Source organism: Phyllostomus discolor, chromosome 5 (genome assembly GCF_004126475.2).
Source record: "Phyllostomus discolor isolate MPI-MPIP mPhyDis1 chromosome 5, mPhyDis1.pri.v3, whole genome shotgun sequence".
Taxonomy (NCBI): domain Eukaryota; kingdom Metazoa; phylum Chordata; class Mammalia; order Chiroptera; family Phyllostomidae; genus Phyllostomus; species Phyllostomus discolor.
Window position 1 is genome coordinate 119,153,272 of NC_040907.2, and position 12,237 is coordinate 119,165,508.

The window sequence follows — 12,237 nt, forward strand, 5'->3', positions numbered from 1 at the left end:
TACTGTGATACTGCCACATCTAATACCTCTGCCACTCTCCAAAGTTACACTTGAATCCACTAGTAAATTCTAATCTCCCAGAGAAAAATATTTCCCCCTCTCCATCGGAAAAGCAGTGCTATAAATCCACATACAGTGGTTCATTTTCAAATGCAAACCTCCTTTCTCTGGTCCCCAAAGAGCCCTCATTCGGCTAATGTTAGTGCCTGCCTGAGAGCAGTAGATACTCTTTGTTTACTTGACAGAAGCACAGATGTGCTAGAGAGCCTGTGATGGGGTCATTGCACAGAAACAATTTGCTAGGCCAGGTTACCACAGCTCCTTGTGGAGTGACCCACTACCAGGCTTTGGAGACAGTTTGTCCCAATAGTGGGTAAATGGCCAGAGACCCAGCACCACCACTGAGCAAGGGAAGGTGCAAGAGCTCCAACCTCCCCTCCCTGCTTTTCTGTTTTCACTCTCCTGAAGAAAAAATTTGAGGAGAGAGCGATCCAGATCAATTGAAGCTGTAAATATTAAAAAAACAGGCTTTCAGTGGGATGAAGGAAATGGGCTGGGTTTGTTTGTGTCTACTAAAAAATGCAACCTGTCACCTCAAACCACAAGCCTGCTAATAGCAGTAATAGCGATCCTTCTCAAGACAGCTTTGCCTGGTTTACAAAGAAATCTCTACTGTGGGCTGAATCTGTGCCAGATCTGTGCCAAACCCGGAGGCGGTGGTACAAATACAGCAAATACATGTTTTGCCCTGAGAAGAGGCTTACCATTTTTCCCATTTTACAGACAGTAAAGTGAGGCTCAGAGTGGTTAAACAGCTCTTCCTCAGGATGCACAGTGACTGGTGGAAGTGAAATGCAAACTCGGATTATCAGATTTAACTCCAAGTCTTTGTTACAAGGGTTACAAGGGTGACAAAGTTACTATACAAGCTTAATAAAATCCGGTTTCCATTCTTCCTCTCCCCAGCCCTACTTCTGCCCATGGTTCTTTCTCTTGCATTTGGGATTACATTTTCCCCACCTTCCACATACAGGCCTTTAAATATTTGAAGACTGTTATCACTGCTTCCTGGAGTTTTCCCTTTTCCACACAAAGCATATTCCATTTCTACAGACATTTCTCATATCATGGCCTGACATTCACGCCACCGCTTCTCAAACTGTAGTGAGCACAGGAATCATCTAGAAAACCTGATGGAATGCAAATTTTGAGTCAGAAGGTTTGGGTGGAGCCTGCAATTCCCTATCTCTAACCAGCCCCAGGAGGTGAGAATGCAACTGGTCATGGACCACACTTTGAGTGGTAATGACAGGGAGTAGATCTGCACTAATACAGTAGCCACTGGCCACATGTGGCTATTGAGCACTTGATGTGTTGCTGGTGCAACTGATTAAATTTTTATTGCATTTAACAGACTTCTGGCCAAGATGGAGATGTATGTAGACACACTGTGCCTCCTCACACAACCAAAAGAAGAATAACAACAATTTAAAAACAAAATACAACCAGAACTGAAAGAATATCAAGCTGTATGGAAGTCCAACAACCAAGGAGTTAAAGAAGACACCCTTATCCAGACCAGTAGGAAAGGCAGAAAGGGGCAGCTGGGTGGAGAGGACTCTCAGCAAGGTGGTAGCTGGAGGACTGGGGCAGGCAAGGCTGCAGCAGCAGCTGGTGGAGCGGGCCATCCCACATTTGGGTGCAAATGAACCGGGAGGAACAATTGGGGAGTGAGACAGGTCTCACAACCCAGAGCTCCAACAAGGAGAATAAAGCCTCAAACCACTGATTGAAAACACTTGTGGGGGTTGAGGCTCCAAAGGGAGAAACTCCCAGCCTCACAGGAGAGTTTGTTGTTGGAGAGACCCACAGGGTCCTAGAATGTACACAAGCCCACCCACCCGGGAATCAGTACCAGAAGGTCCCACTTTACTTGTGGGAAGCCAGGGAAGTGACTGAAATCCAGCAGAGAGCAGAGCAAGTGCCATTGTTCCCTCTCAGACTCCTGCCCCACATACAGTGTCACAAACCAGCAACATGGGTTACCCCTCCTGGGTGAATACGTATGGGGTGGAGCTCCACCCCTCACTATGTAATAGGCCCAGCAAGACCCCCCCCCCCCAAAAAATGGCCCAAATGAAAGAACAGATAAAAGCTCAGAACAAATACAACTAAGCAACTAAGAGGTAGCCAACCTTTCAGATGCACAGTTCAAAACACTGGTAATCAGGATGCTCACAGAATTGGTTAAATTTGGTCGCAAATTAGGTGAAAAAATGAAGGCTACACTAAGGGAAATAAAGGAAAATACAGGGAACCAACAGTGAAGGGAAGGAAACTGGGACTCAAACCAATGATGTGGACCAGAAGGGAAAAAAAAACCATCCAGACAGAACAGAATGAAGAAACAAGAATTCAAGAAAATGAGGAGAGGCTTAGGAACCTCCAGAACACCTTTAAATGATCCAACATCTGAATTATAGGGGTACCAGAAGGGAAAGAGGAAGAGCAACAAGTGGAAAACTTATTTGAACAAATAATAAAGGAGAACTTCCCCAATCTGGCAAAGGAAATAGACTTCCAGGAAGTCCAGGAAACTCAGAGAGTCCCAAACAAGTTGGACCCAAGGAGGAACACACCAAGACACATCATAATTACATTACCCAAGGTAAAAATGAAGGAGAGAATCCTAGAAGCAACAAGAGAAAAGGAGGCAGTTACCTACAAAAAAGTTCCCATAGGACTGTCTACTGATTTCTCAAAAGAGACCTTAGAGGCAAGAAGGGGCTGGAAAGAAGTATTCCAAGTCATGAAAGGCAAGGACCTACATCCAAGATTGCTCTGTCCAGCAAAGCTTTCATTTAGAATGGAAAGGCAGATAAAGTGCTTCCCAGATAAGGTCAAGTTAAAGGAGTTCATCATCACCAAGCCCTTATTATATGAAATGTTAAAGGGATTTATCTAAGAAGATAAAAAATATGAACAGTAAATTTTTATTGCATTTAGTTTTGATTATTTAAAACTTAAATTACAGTGAAAGCAGTACGAAATATTTTCCATTAAACACAACTTTCTGTTTCAGTAGGACTATATTTTAGCCAATGAAAATCTAGTGTCTGAATAGATGTCCTCGAATTATAAGATACACACTGGATTTCAAAGACCAAGTATTTAGGGAGAAAAAAATAACATACTATCTCATTAATACTTTGTTTATACTGATTGCATGCTGAAATCATAATGTTTTAGATATACTGAGTTATCTAAAATACATTATTGGTTATAGAAAATTTTGACTTTTAGATACATAGAGAGAGAGATAGGGCTTGCATTGTATCTCTATTAAACAAACATGGTCTGGACCATGCACCAGCCTGACCTCAGGCTGAGCTCCAAATTATCAACAATCCACTGACACATGGTCTGGACACTGTATTCAAAGTAATATAGCCTGAAGTCTTTTGGTTGTTTTGCATGAATTTGGGGGCAATCACATCATCAACTTCTGTGTCTTTTGGTGTGACCTTATGTTCACCCAGCTCTCCCCTAACCCCTACATGTATGATCGAGATTTTTGCAAAGTTACCATTGTAAGACAGCACAGTTTTCTCTCTTTAGTTTCTCTTGTTTGTTTCAGCCTATTTTTCCTTCCACCCAATGTCTCCATTGCATCTTGATTTTATCATTCAACATATCCCTCTCAACTTCACAGCTTCCTCATATTTGATAGGTTTGCCTTTTTACCTTCAACCAGGCCAGCAATTAAATTGTTGAAGGGGACAAACCACCTCTGTCTACAGAGACTTATCTCTGGCCCCCAAGCCCTGCTTCCAGGATGATAGCAGCCCGTTTATCAGCACCCTTTGGGTACAATGTTTACTCTTACTCTGTACGTCTGTGCCATCAGCCAAAATCCTCCTATTTCTCTATCTGCAGGAAGGTGAAAGAGCTTGTCCACAGCTCAGCTGAAATTCCATTGTTGGAAAACTGCCCTGGGGAAATAACAGTGACTGTATGTGAAAATACAGCCACAAGGAAGTTCGAAACATTGCTGTTTATAACAGAAAATAGTAACGAACCGCTTACATGATTGATGTCTACAATCAGGAATTAGTTAAATAGACTATGGTAAATCCACCTACTGGAATGATCTGCATACATTTTTAAAAATGATGTTATAGGAAAATATTTAATGACATGGAAAATTGTCCTCAATATATTTAAGTGCTAAAAGCATGTTACAGAACAGTATGTAAAGAATGATAGTATTTTTAAGTATGTATTTATATACGAGGGAATAAGACTGGTACAAAAATACATCAAAATGGTAAACATGGTTATCTCACAATGATGGATTTGAAATCACTTTTATTTTCCCTGCAAGTGTTCTGCTTACATTATCTTGTTTAACACTTGCTGCAACTCTGCAGAATAACCGGGATCATCTGCATTTTGCTGGGGCTCACAGAAGTTACCCACCTATCCTGGGCTTCTCCGTGGGAAGCACAGGGCCACTGGGGATCCAGTCTCTTGCTGGCAAAGCCCATGACTGACTAAATGTTTTATTTTATTTAGTTTTGAATCACTTGAAATGTTTAATAGCTCTGTTGATATACCTTAATATTCAACCTTTTAAAGTGTGCAATCAGTAGTTTTCAGTATACTCACAGAGTTTTATGACCATTACCACTCTCTAATCTTTTATAATTCCCCCAAAAGAAATACTGTTCCCATCACCAGTCACTCCCCATTCTCCTCCTTCTGACCCTTGGCAACAATTGATCCACTTTTTCTCTCTATGGATTTGGCTGTCTGGACATTTAATATAAATGGCATCATATTTTTGTGACTGACTCCTTTCACTTAACATAATGTTTTCAAGACTCATCCACATTGTAGTATATATCAGCACTTCACATCTTTTCATTGCTGAATAACTTTCCATTGTATGGATGGAAAGTTATTCAGCAATGTTATTCAGGAAAGTTATTCATCTTTTCGTCTAGCCTTCATTAGTTAGTTGATGGATATTTGAATTGTTTCCACCTTTTGGCTATAATGAATAACTTTGTTACTATGAACAATTTTATGAGGACATATGTTTCCCTTTCTCTTGGATATATACCTAGGGGTGGAATTTCTAGGTCATATGGAAACTCCATGTGTAACATTTTTGAGGAACTGTGAAACTGTTTTCCAAAGCACCTGTACTATTCCAACAGGAATGCATGAAGATTTCAATTTTTGGAAACTTTGCCCATTTTTAAGTGGGTTATTTATCTGTTCATTATTGAGTTATAGTTCTTTTCATATTATGGATACAAATCCTGTATCGGATACATGATTTGTAAATATTTTCTCCCATTCTGTGGGTTGTCTTTTCATTTACTTAGTGATATCTTCAGCACAAAACTTTTTTAATTTTTATAAAGACCAATATATCTGGGATTTCTTTCTTCTGTTTCTTGTGCTTTAGTGTCATGTATAAGTAACTACTGCTTAATCTACAGTCACAATATTTAACTCTATGTTTTCTTCTAAGAGTTCTATCATTCTAGCCCTTAATTTTTGTAAATGGTCTCAAGTAGGATTCCAGCTTCACTCTTTTGCATGTGGATGTCTGGTTCTCCTGGAAGCATTTGCTGAAAAGACTACTCTTTTCCCCATTGAATTGTCTTGGCTCCTTTGTCAAAAATCAATTGACTGTAGAAGATGGCAGAATAAATAAATGCTGTGCTCACCTCCTCCCAAGACCACATCAAAATTACAACTAAAATACAGAATAGCCATCATTGAGAACTTCCTGAAGTCCAGCCAAACAGAGGTCCTATAGCTAAAGATATACAGAAGAAGCTATACATCTAGACTAGTAGGAGGGGCAGAGACACAGAACAGTGATGGTTAAGAATCAAAAGAGATATCTTAGTTGTGGAGGTGCGCCCTGATGAGTGAGGGTCTCCAGCCCCACACTAGGCTCCCCAGCCCAAGGCTCCAGTGCTGGGAAGAACAGTCCCCATAACTTCAGGCTGTGAAAACAAGTGGGGATTGTGACTGAGTGAGGTGGAGGGCTTCTGGAGTCCCAGGCATCCCTCTTAAACAGCCTGCATATGGATTTACTCAGACTCACTTGCCCTGAGCTCCAGCTCTGGGGCAGCAGCTCAAAAGGCACCAGGGACATATGGGAAGGAACTGAATTGTCTAGCTTCAAAGCAAGAGCTAGAGAAGCAGTTTTCTCCCAGACAGAAGTGCTGGCAGAAGCCATTTTTCCTTTCCTGAGCCCTCCCCCCACCCACAGAGTTCATAGGCAGGTATCATATCTTGGGTGCCATATCTGAGTCTCCATCGACCTGGCTAACACTGCTCACCCCTGCCTGGTGATTCCTTGAGGCCTTGCCCTACCCAAGCCACTTCTATTGGCTTTCCCACACAAATGGCCAGTCTTGGCTCATGCTTCCAACTTTCCTAAAATCTCTCAAAACTCACAAACACCAAACAAGCAGGATCAGGCATCAGCATGCCCCACACCTCTTGCTAAGCAGCCCCAAGCCCAGCATAGTGGCAGCCAGCCTCAGGTACCTCCAAGGCACCTCTAGCCTGACACAAGTAGCAACCATATGAAGATCACTTTGTAGCTCATACCAAGTGGCCTCTGGCTGGGCAGAATCAGTGACTCAGTTTGGCCTGTACCAGGGCCCCTCTCAAGAGGCCCCGCAACCAATATACCTGGTGCCCAACTTCAGATCACACCAGAGCACCACCCAACCATCTCCACAAATGACACACCCAAAGGGAAGACCTGTCATGCACCAGAGTCCCACTGGCCCTGCTAAAGTGAATCCAGCTCAGTAGGGTCAGCCCCTGCCCAACAGCTCCTCTACCACATTCACAGCCAGTCCTCATAACCAGTCTGCCTGAGGGTTAATCCTCCTACTGATAATGTCAACAGCAATTAAGGCTCAACTTTATTAGAAGGGCACACAAAACACCCAACAAGGGACATTCCTAGAGCACCTGGGAAACCAGGGAACTGTGCCATTGGGCCCTACAGAACACCTACTAGACAAGGACACTCTAGCTAGACCAGGAAATGTAGCAGCTCTATGAAACACATAAAAACAAACAAAGGGGAACAGCCAAAAGGAGGAGACAGAGAAATATGTCCCAAATTAAAGAACAGAACAAAAATTCAGAAAAACAACTGAACAATTCAGAAAAACAACAGTGGAGAAAAACAATCCACTGGATGAAGAGTTCAAAATACTGGTTATAATGACGCTCAATGATCTCAGTCAGAACTTCAACAGAAAACAAAAATGTAGATAGAAAACATTGTTGAAAATTCAGAAATGAAGAATACAATAACTGAGCCCTAATTGATGTGACTCAGTGGATTGAGTGCTGGCCTATGAACCAAAGGAACATCAGTTCGATTCCCAGTCAGGGCACATGCCTGGGTTGCAGGCCAGGTCCCCAGTAGGGGGTGTACAAGAGGCAACCACACATTGATGTTTCTCTCCCTTTCTTTCTTCCTCCCTTCCCCTCTCTTTAAAAATAAATAAAATCTTTTTAAAAAGAATACAGTAACTGAAATGAAGAATACATTAGAAGAAAAAATATAATAAAACATAAACTATTAAAAACCAGAATACATTAGCAGAAATCAACAGTAAGTATATTAGATGAAGCAGAGGCTCAAATAAGCAATTTGGAAGGTAAGGTAGCAGAAAATACCCAATCAGAAAAGGGGAAAAAAGAATCCAAAAAATGAAGATTGTTTAAGGGGGCTGTGGAACAACACCAAACATACCAACATTTGTGTCATAGGAGTTCCAGAAGGAAAAGAGAGAGAGCAAAGAATTGAAAACCAATTTGAAAAATAATAACAGAAAAATTCCCTAACCTGATAAATTAAATAGTTGTACAAGCCCAGGAAACACAGGCAGTCCTAAATAAGATGAAGCCCAAAAGGCCCACACCCAGACATATCATAATTAAAATGTTAAAGGTTAAAGAAAAAGAGAAAAATCTTAAAAGCAGCAAGAAAAAAAGCAGTTAGCTATTTACAAGGAAGCTCCCATAAGACTGTAAGCTGATTATTCAACAAAAACCTAGAAGGCCAGAAGGGAGTGGCACAAAATATTCAAAGTGATGAAAAACAAGGACCTGCAACCAAGATTACTCTGCCCAGCAAAGCTCTCATTTACAATTGAAGGAAAGATTAGAAGCTCCTCAGACAACAAAAATAGCTAAAGGAGTTCATCGCCACCAAACCAGTATTACAAGAAATGTTAAAGAGACTTCTTTAAGAAAAATAAGGAGGGGAAATTATCAAAAATAAAAAATAAGAATAATAAAATGGTAATAAATACATACCTATTAACAATTACTTTAATTGTAAATGGATTAAATGCTCCAACCAAAAAACATAGGGTGGCTGAATGGATAAAATAAGACCCTGCTACATCTCAGAGCAGTCTCCTCTTTTCATGGGCTACAATTGTAACCTAAAACTTTAAAAGATATGTCTCCCCCAAAATTCTGTCCTCAGCTCTCTAACTTGTCTTCACATTCTCTCGGGCATCTTCTCCTAGGGTACCAACAATCAGCTCAATAATGGAGACGTTCAAGATTTGCTTTCCTGCTGGCATTTTACACTTTCAACTGCCTGATGGAGCATCCGTAGGGGATCCCCACTTCAAACTTCACAGTTTCCAAACTTAACGCCTCCTCTGTCCCCCAAACTTGCTTTCCTCACAACTTTTCCATCTTGGTCATCTATAATCATCCTTCCCATCAACTATGCTCAAAATTCCTGTCATCTCAGTCACCTGCCTACCACCTCCCATGTATTCCTACAGGCACAGAATCTGGCCAATTCCCCTGGGCCACCAAACTGTTTTTTCCAAGGCCCCTGTAATAAATCCTTAAGGTTTCAGCTCTCATAACCCATAATTCCTGCTGGGAATCCTTGTCATAGCACTGCTGCTCAGCTTATCTCATTATCAGAATGTCCTCAATGAAATTATCCTCCCACAGTCCCTTAGATTTGTACAGGGTTTTGCATCTTATTTGAGTCTCTAAGTGCACATAAGCAAGTGATGGCCCAGAGAAGTTAAGCCAGTTACCCAGAACATAGTTGTTAACTGGTACGTTTGAGACCTCAACCAGATCTACAAATCTCCAGGTTGTTCCATCCTGCTCACTAACTGTGAAGTACTATACCAGCCTTCCATAGGATTGTGACTAAGTCATAATTCTTGATATTCACAAGTTTGATGGTATAAAAGACACTAATAGAATAGTCTATTTTGTTGAACAGAGTCAAGGCTTAGCAAAAGCAGCAGCAAAAGAGATGAGAGGAATTCTGCAGGTACTTGAGGGTACCATTTGCTACAACACAGTTGTCAATGGGACTTTGTCCAGGAGCTATTCTAATCAGCCATGAAAAAGCAGGACCAGGGGACAAGCTTAGAATGGCACAGCTGAGATAAGAGAAGAAGGGGAAGAGTCTGAGGCAATAGGAGAAAATGCTAGATGAGGAGGGTGGGGATTCACACTCGGGAGGGTTTAAACTATCAGGATGAAGACTTTGTACTCAACTGAACAATGGTTATGTTTCCATTTAGAAATTTTACCTGGAAGGAGTTCATAAGAAAGATTGGAGAGGACCTTCGGTCAAAAGGGGGATGTAGGGAAACACAGTTCATCTGCTTGCACAACCACTTCAAAATTACAATTAAACTACAGACTAAAAATCACTCAGAACCATGTTTAAATGGAAATCTGACAACAGTGGAACTAAAAAAAAAAATACAAATTAATGCAGAAAAGTGGGAGACACAGAGATGCAGAGACATGGAGAATCCACCACATGTGGATCCCACATCCACATGTGGTGGATAAAAATTCAGAAGGGATATCTCAGGAGTGAGGTATCCCAGCCCCACACCAGGCCCCCTAGCCTAGGGTACCAGTGTCAGGAAGAGAAACCCCCATAACTTCTGTCTGTAAAAAACAATGGAATTGGAGTCAGTAAAAAAATAAAAATAAATAAAAAATAAAACTACTTGACTCCCTGGAAGTTCCTCTTAAACAGCCCATGCCAAACTTCTCAGGTGCATACCATCTGAGCTCCAGCACCACAGGGATAGCAGCTTGAAAGGTACCAGGGGCATATGGGGAGACACTGAAATATCTGGGCAACAGCTGGGGACAGCTCTCTCCCAGACAGAAAGGCGGGCAGAGGCCATTGAGCCTTTTCTGAGCCCTCCCCACAAAGAGCCACACATTCAGCAGGTGGGAGCCAGATCTAAGACTCCATCAAACTGGCTTACTCTGTTTTCTCCACCCTGGCATTTACCTGAGGCTTTGCCCCACCCAAATTTCAAACCTCCCCAAAACTCCATACCTCTAGCTAAGTGTCTTCAGGCCTGACAATAGCAGCAGCCATATGCAGATTGCTTTGTAGCTCATACTGAGTGGCCCTGGGCACAACACAGGTGGGGGCTGACCCTGACCTGTACTACCCAGGAAACCCCAGAGACAGCATCATCAGTGGATAACTACAGACCAAGTCAGAGCACTACCACCCTGCCATGGCATAGCTGATCCTCCACAGAGGGTGGAGGTTGGTTGTCAGTTGTTAAAGCCAGTCCTTGCAGCTACTAGCCTGGGTAAGTCCCTCCCATAGACCTGCAAACAGCAAAAAAAGGCTAAACTATAGGAGGAAAATGTACTCAACCAACATAGAGGTGCGCCTGGAGTACCCAGTTTGGGTGATAGGGGAGGCTGTGCCACTGGACCATACAGGCCATGCTACCAAGATAGGGAGTCACAGCAGCTCTACCTAATACACAGACACAAACACAGGGAGGCTGCCACAATGAAAAGACAAAAAAACAAGACCCAAATGAAAGAACAGATCAAAACTCCAGAAAAAGAACTAAACAAAATTAAAATGAGCAACCTATTACATGCAGAATTCCAAACACTGATTAAAGGATTCTCAAGTAACTCAGTAAGTACTTCAACAGCATAAAAAAGAGCCAGGCAGAAGTGAAGGATATACTAATGGAAATGAACAATTTACAGGGAATCAATGTAGAGTAGATGAAGCCAAGAATCAAATCAATGATATGGAATATAAGAAAAAAATGCAGAATAACAAGAAAAAAGAATCCAAAAAAATAAGGATAGTGTAAGAAGCCTCTGGGACAACTTCAAGCAATCCAACATTTGCATCATAAGTGTACCAGAAGAAAAAGAGAAAGAGCAAGAAATTGGAAGTCTATTTGAGAAAATAATGCAGGAAAACTTCTCTGATTTGATTAAGGAAATAGACACACAAGTCCAGGAAGCACAGAGAGTTCCAAACAAGATGAACATAAACAGGTCCACACCAAGACACATCACAATTAAAATGCCAAAGGTTAAATGTAAAGAGAAAATCTTAAAAGCAGCAAGAGAAAAGCAGTTATTTACCTACAGGGGAGTTCCCATAAGACTGTCAGCTGATTTCTCAAAAGAAACTTTGCAGACTAGAAGAGATCCACAAGAAATATTCAAATCCTGGAAAGCAGGGCCCTACAGCCAAGTTGTTCCACTCAGCAGAGATATCATTTAGAATTGGAGGACAGATAAAGAGCTTCACAGACAAGAAAAACCTAAAGGAGTTCATGACCAAACCAATATTTTATTAAATGTTAAAGGGCTTATTAAAGAAAAAGAAGATCAAAACTATGAATAATAAAATAGCAATGAACACATACATATCAACAATTGAATATAAAAAACAAATTTACAAAGAAGAACAACAGAGAGAGAATCATGGATACAGAGAGAATTTTGATGGTTACCTGATAGAAGGGGATTTGAGGGGAATGGGTGAAGAGGTGAGGGAATTAAGAAGTATAAATTAGCAGTCACAGAATAGCCACATGTATGTAAAGTACAACATAGGAAATGGAGTAGCCAAAGAATTTATATGTATGACCCATTGACATGAACAAAGGTGGGGGATTGCTTGAGGGGAGTATGGAGTGCTGGGTGGGGGTTACACAGGGGGAGAAATTGAGACAACTTTAACAGCACAATCAATAAAATATTTTAGAAAAAAGAAGGAGCTCCTATCTTTTATGACAGCATGGATGGACCTGGACAGTATTATGCTAAGTGAAATAAGCCAGTCAATGAGAGACAAATACCATATGATCTCACCTATAAGAGGAATCTAATGAA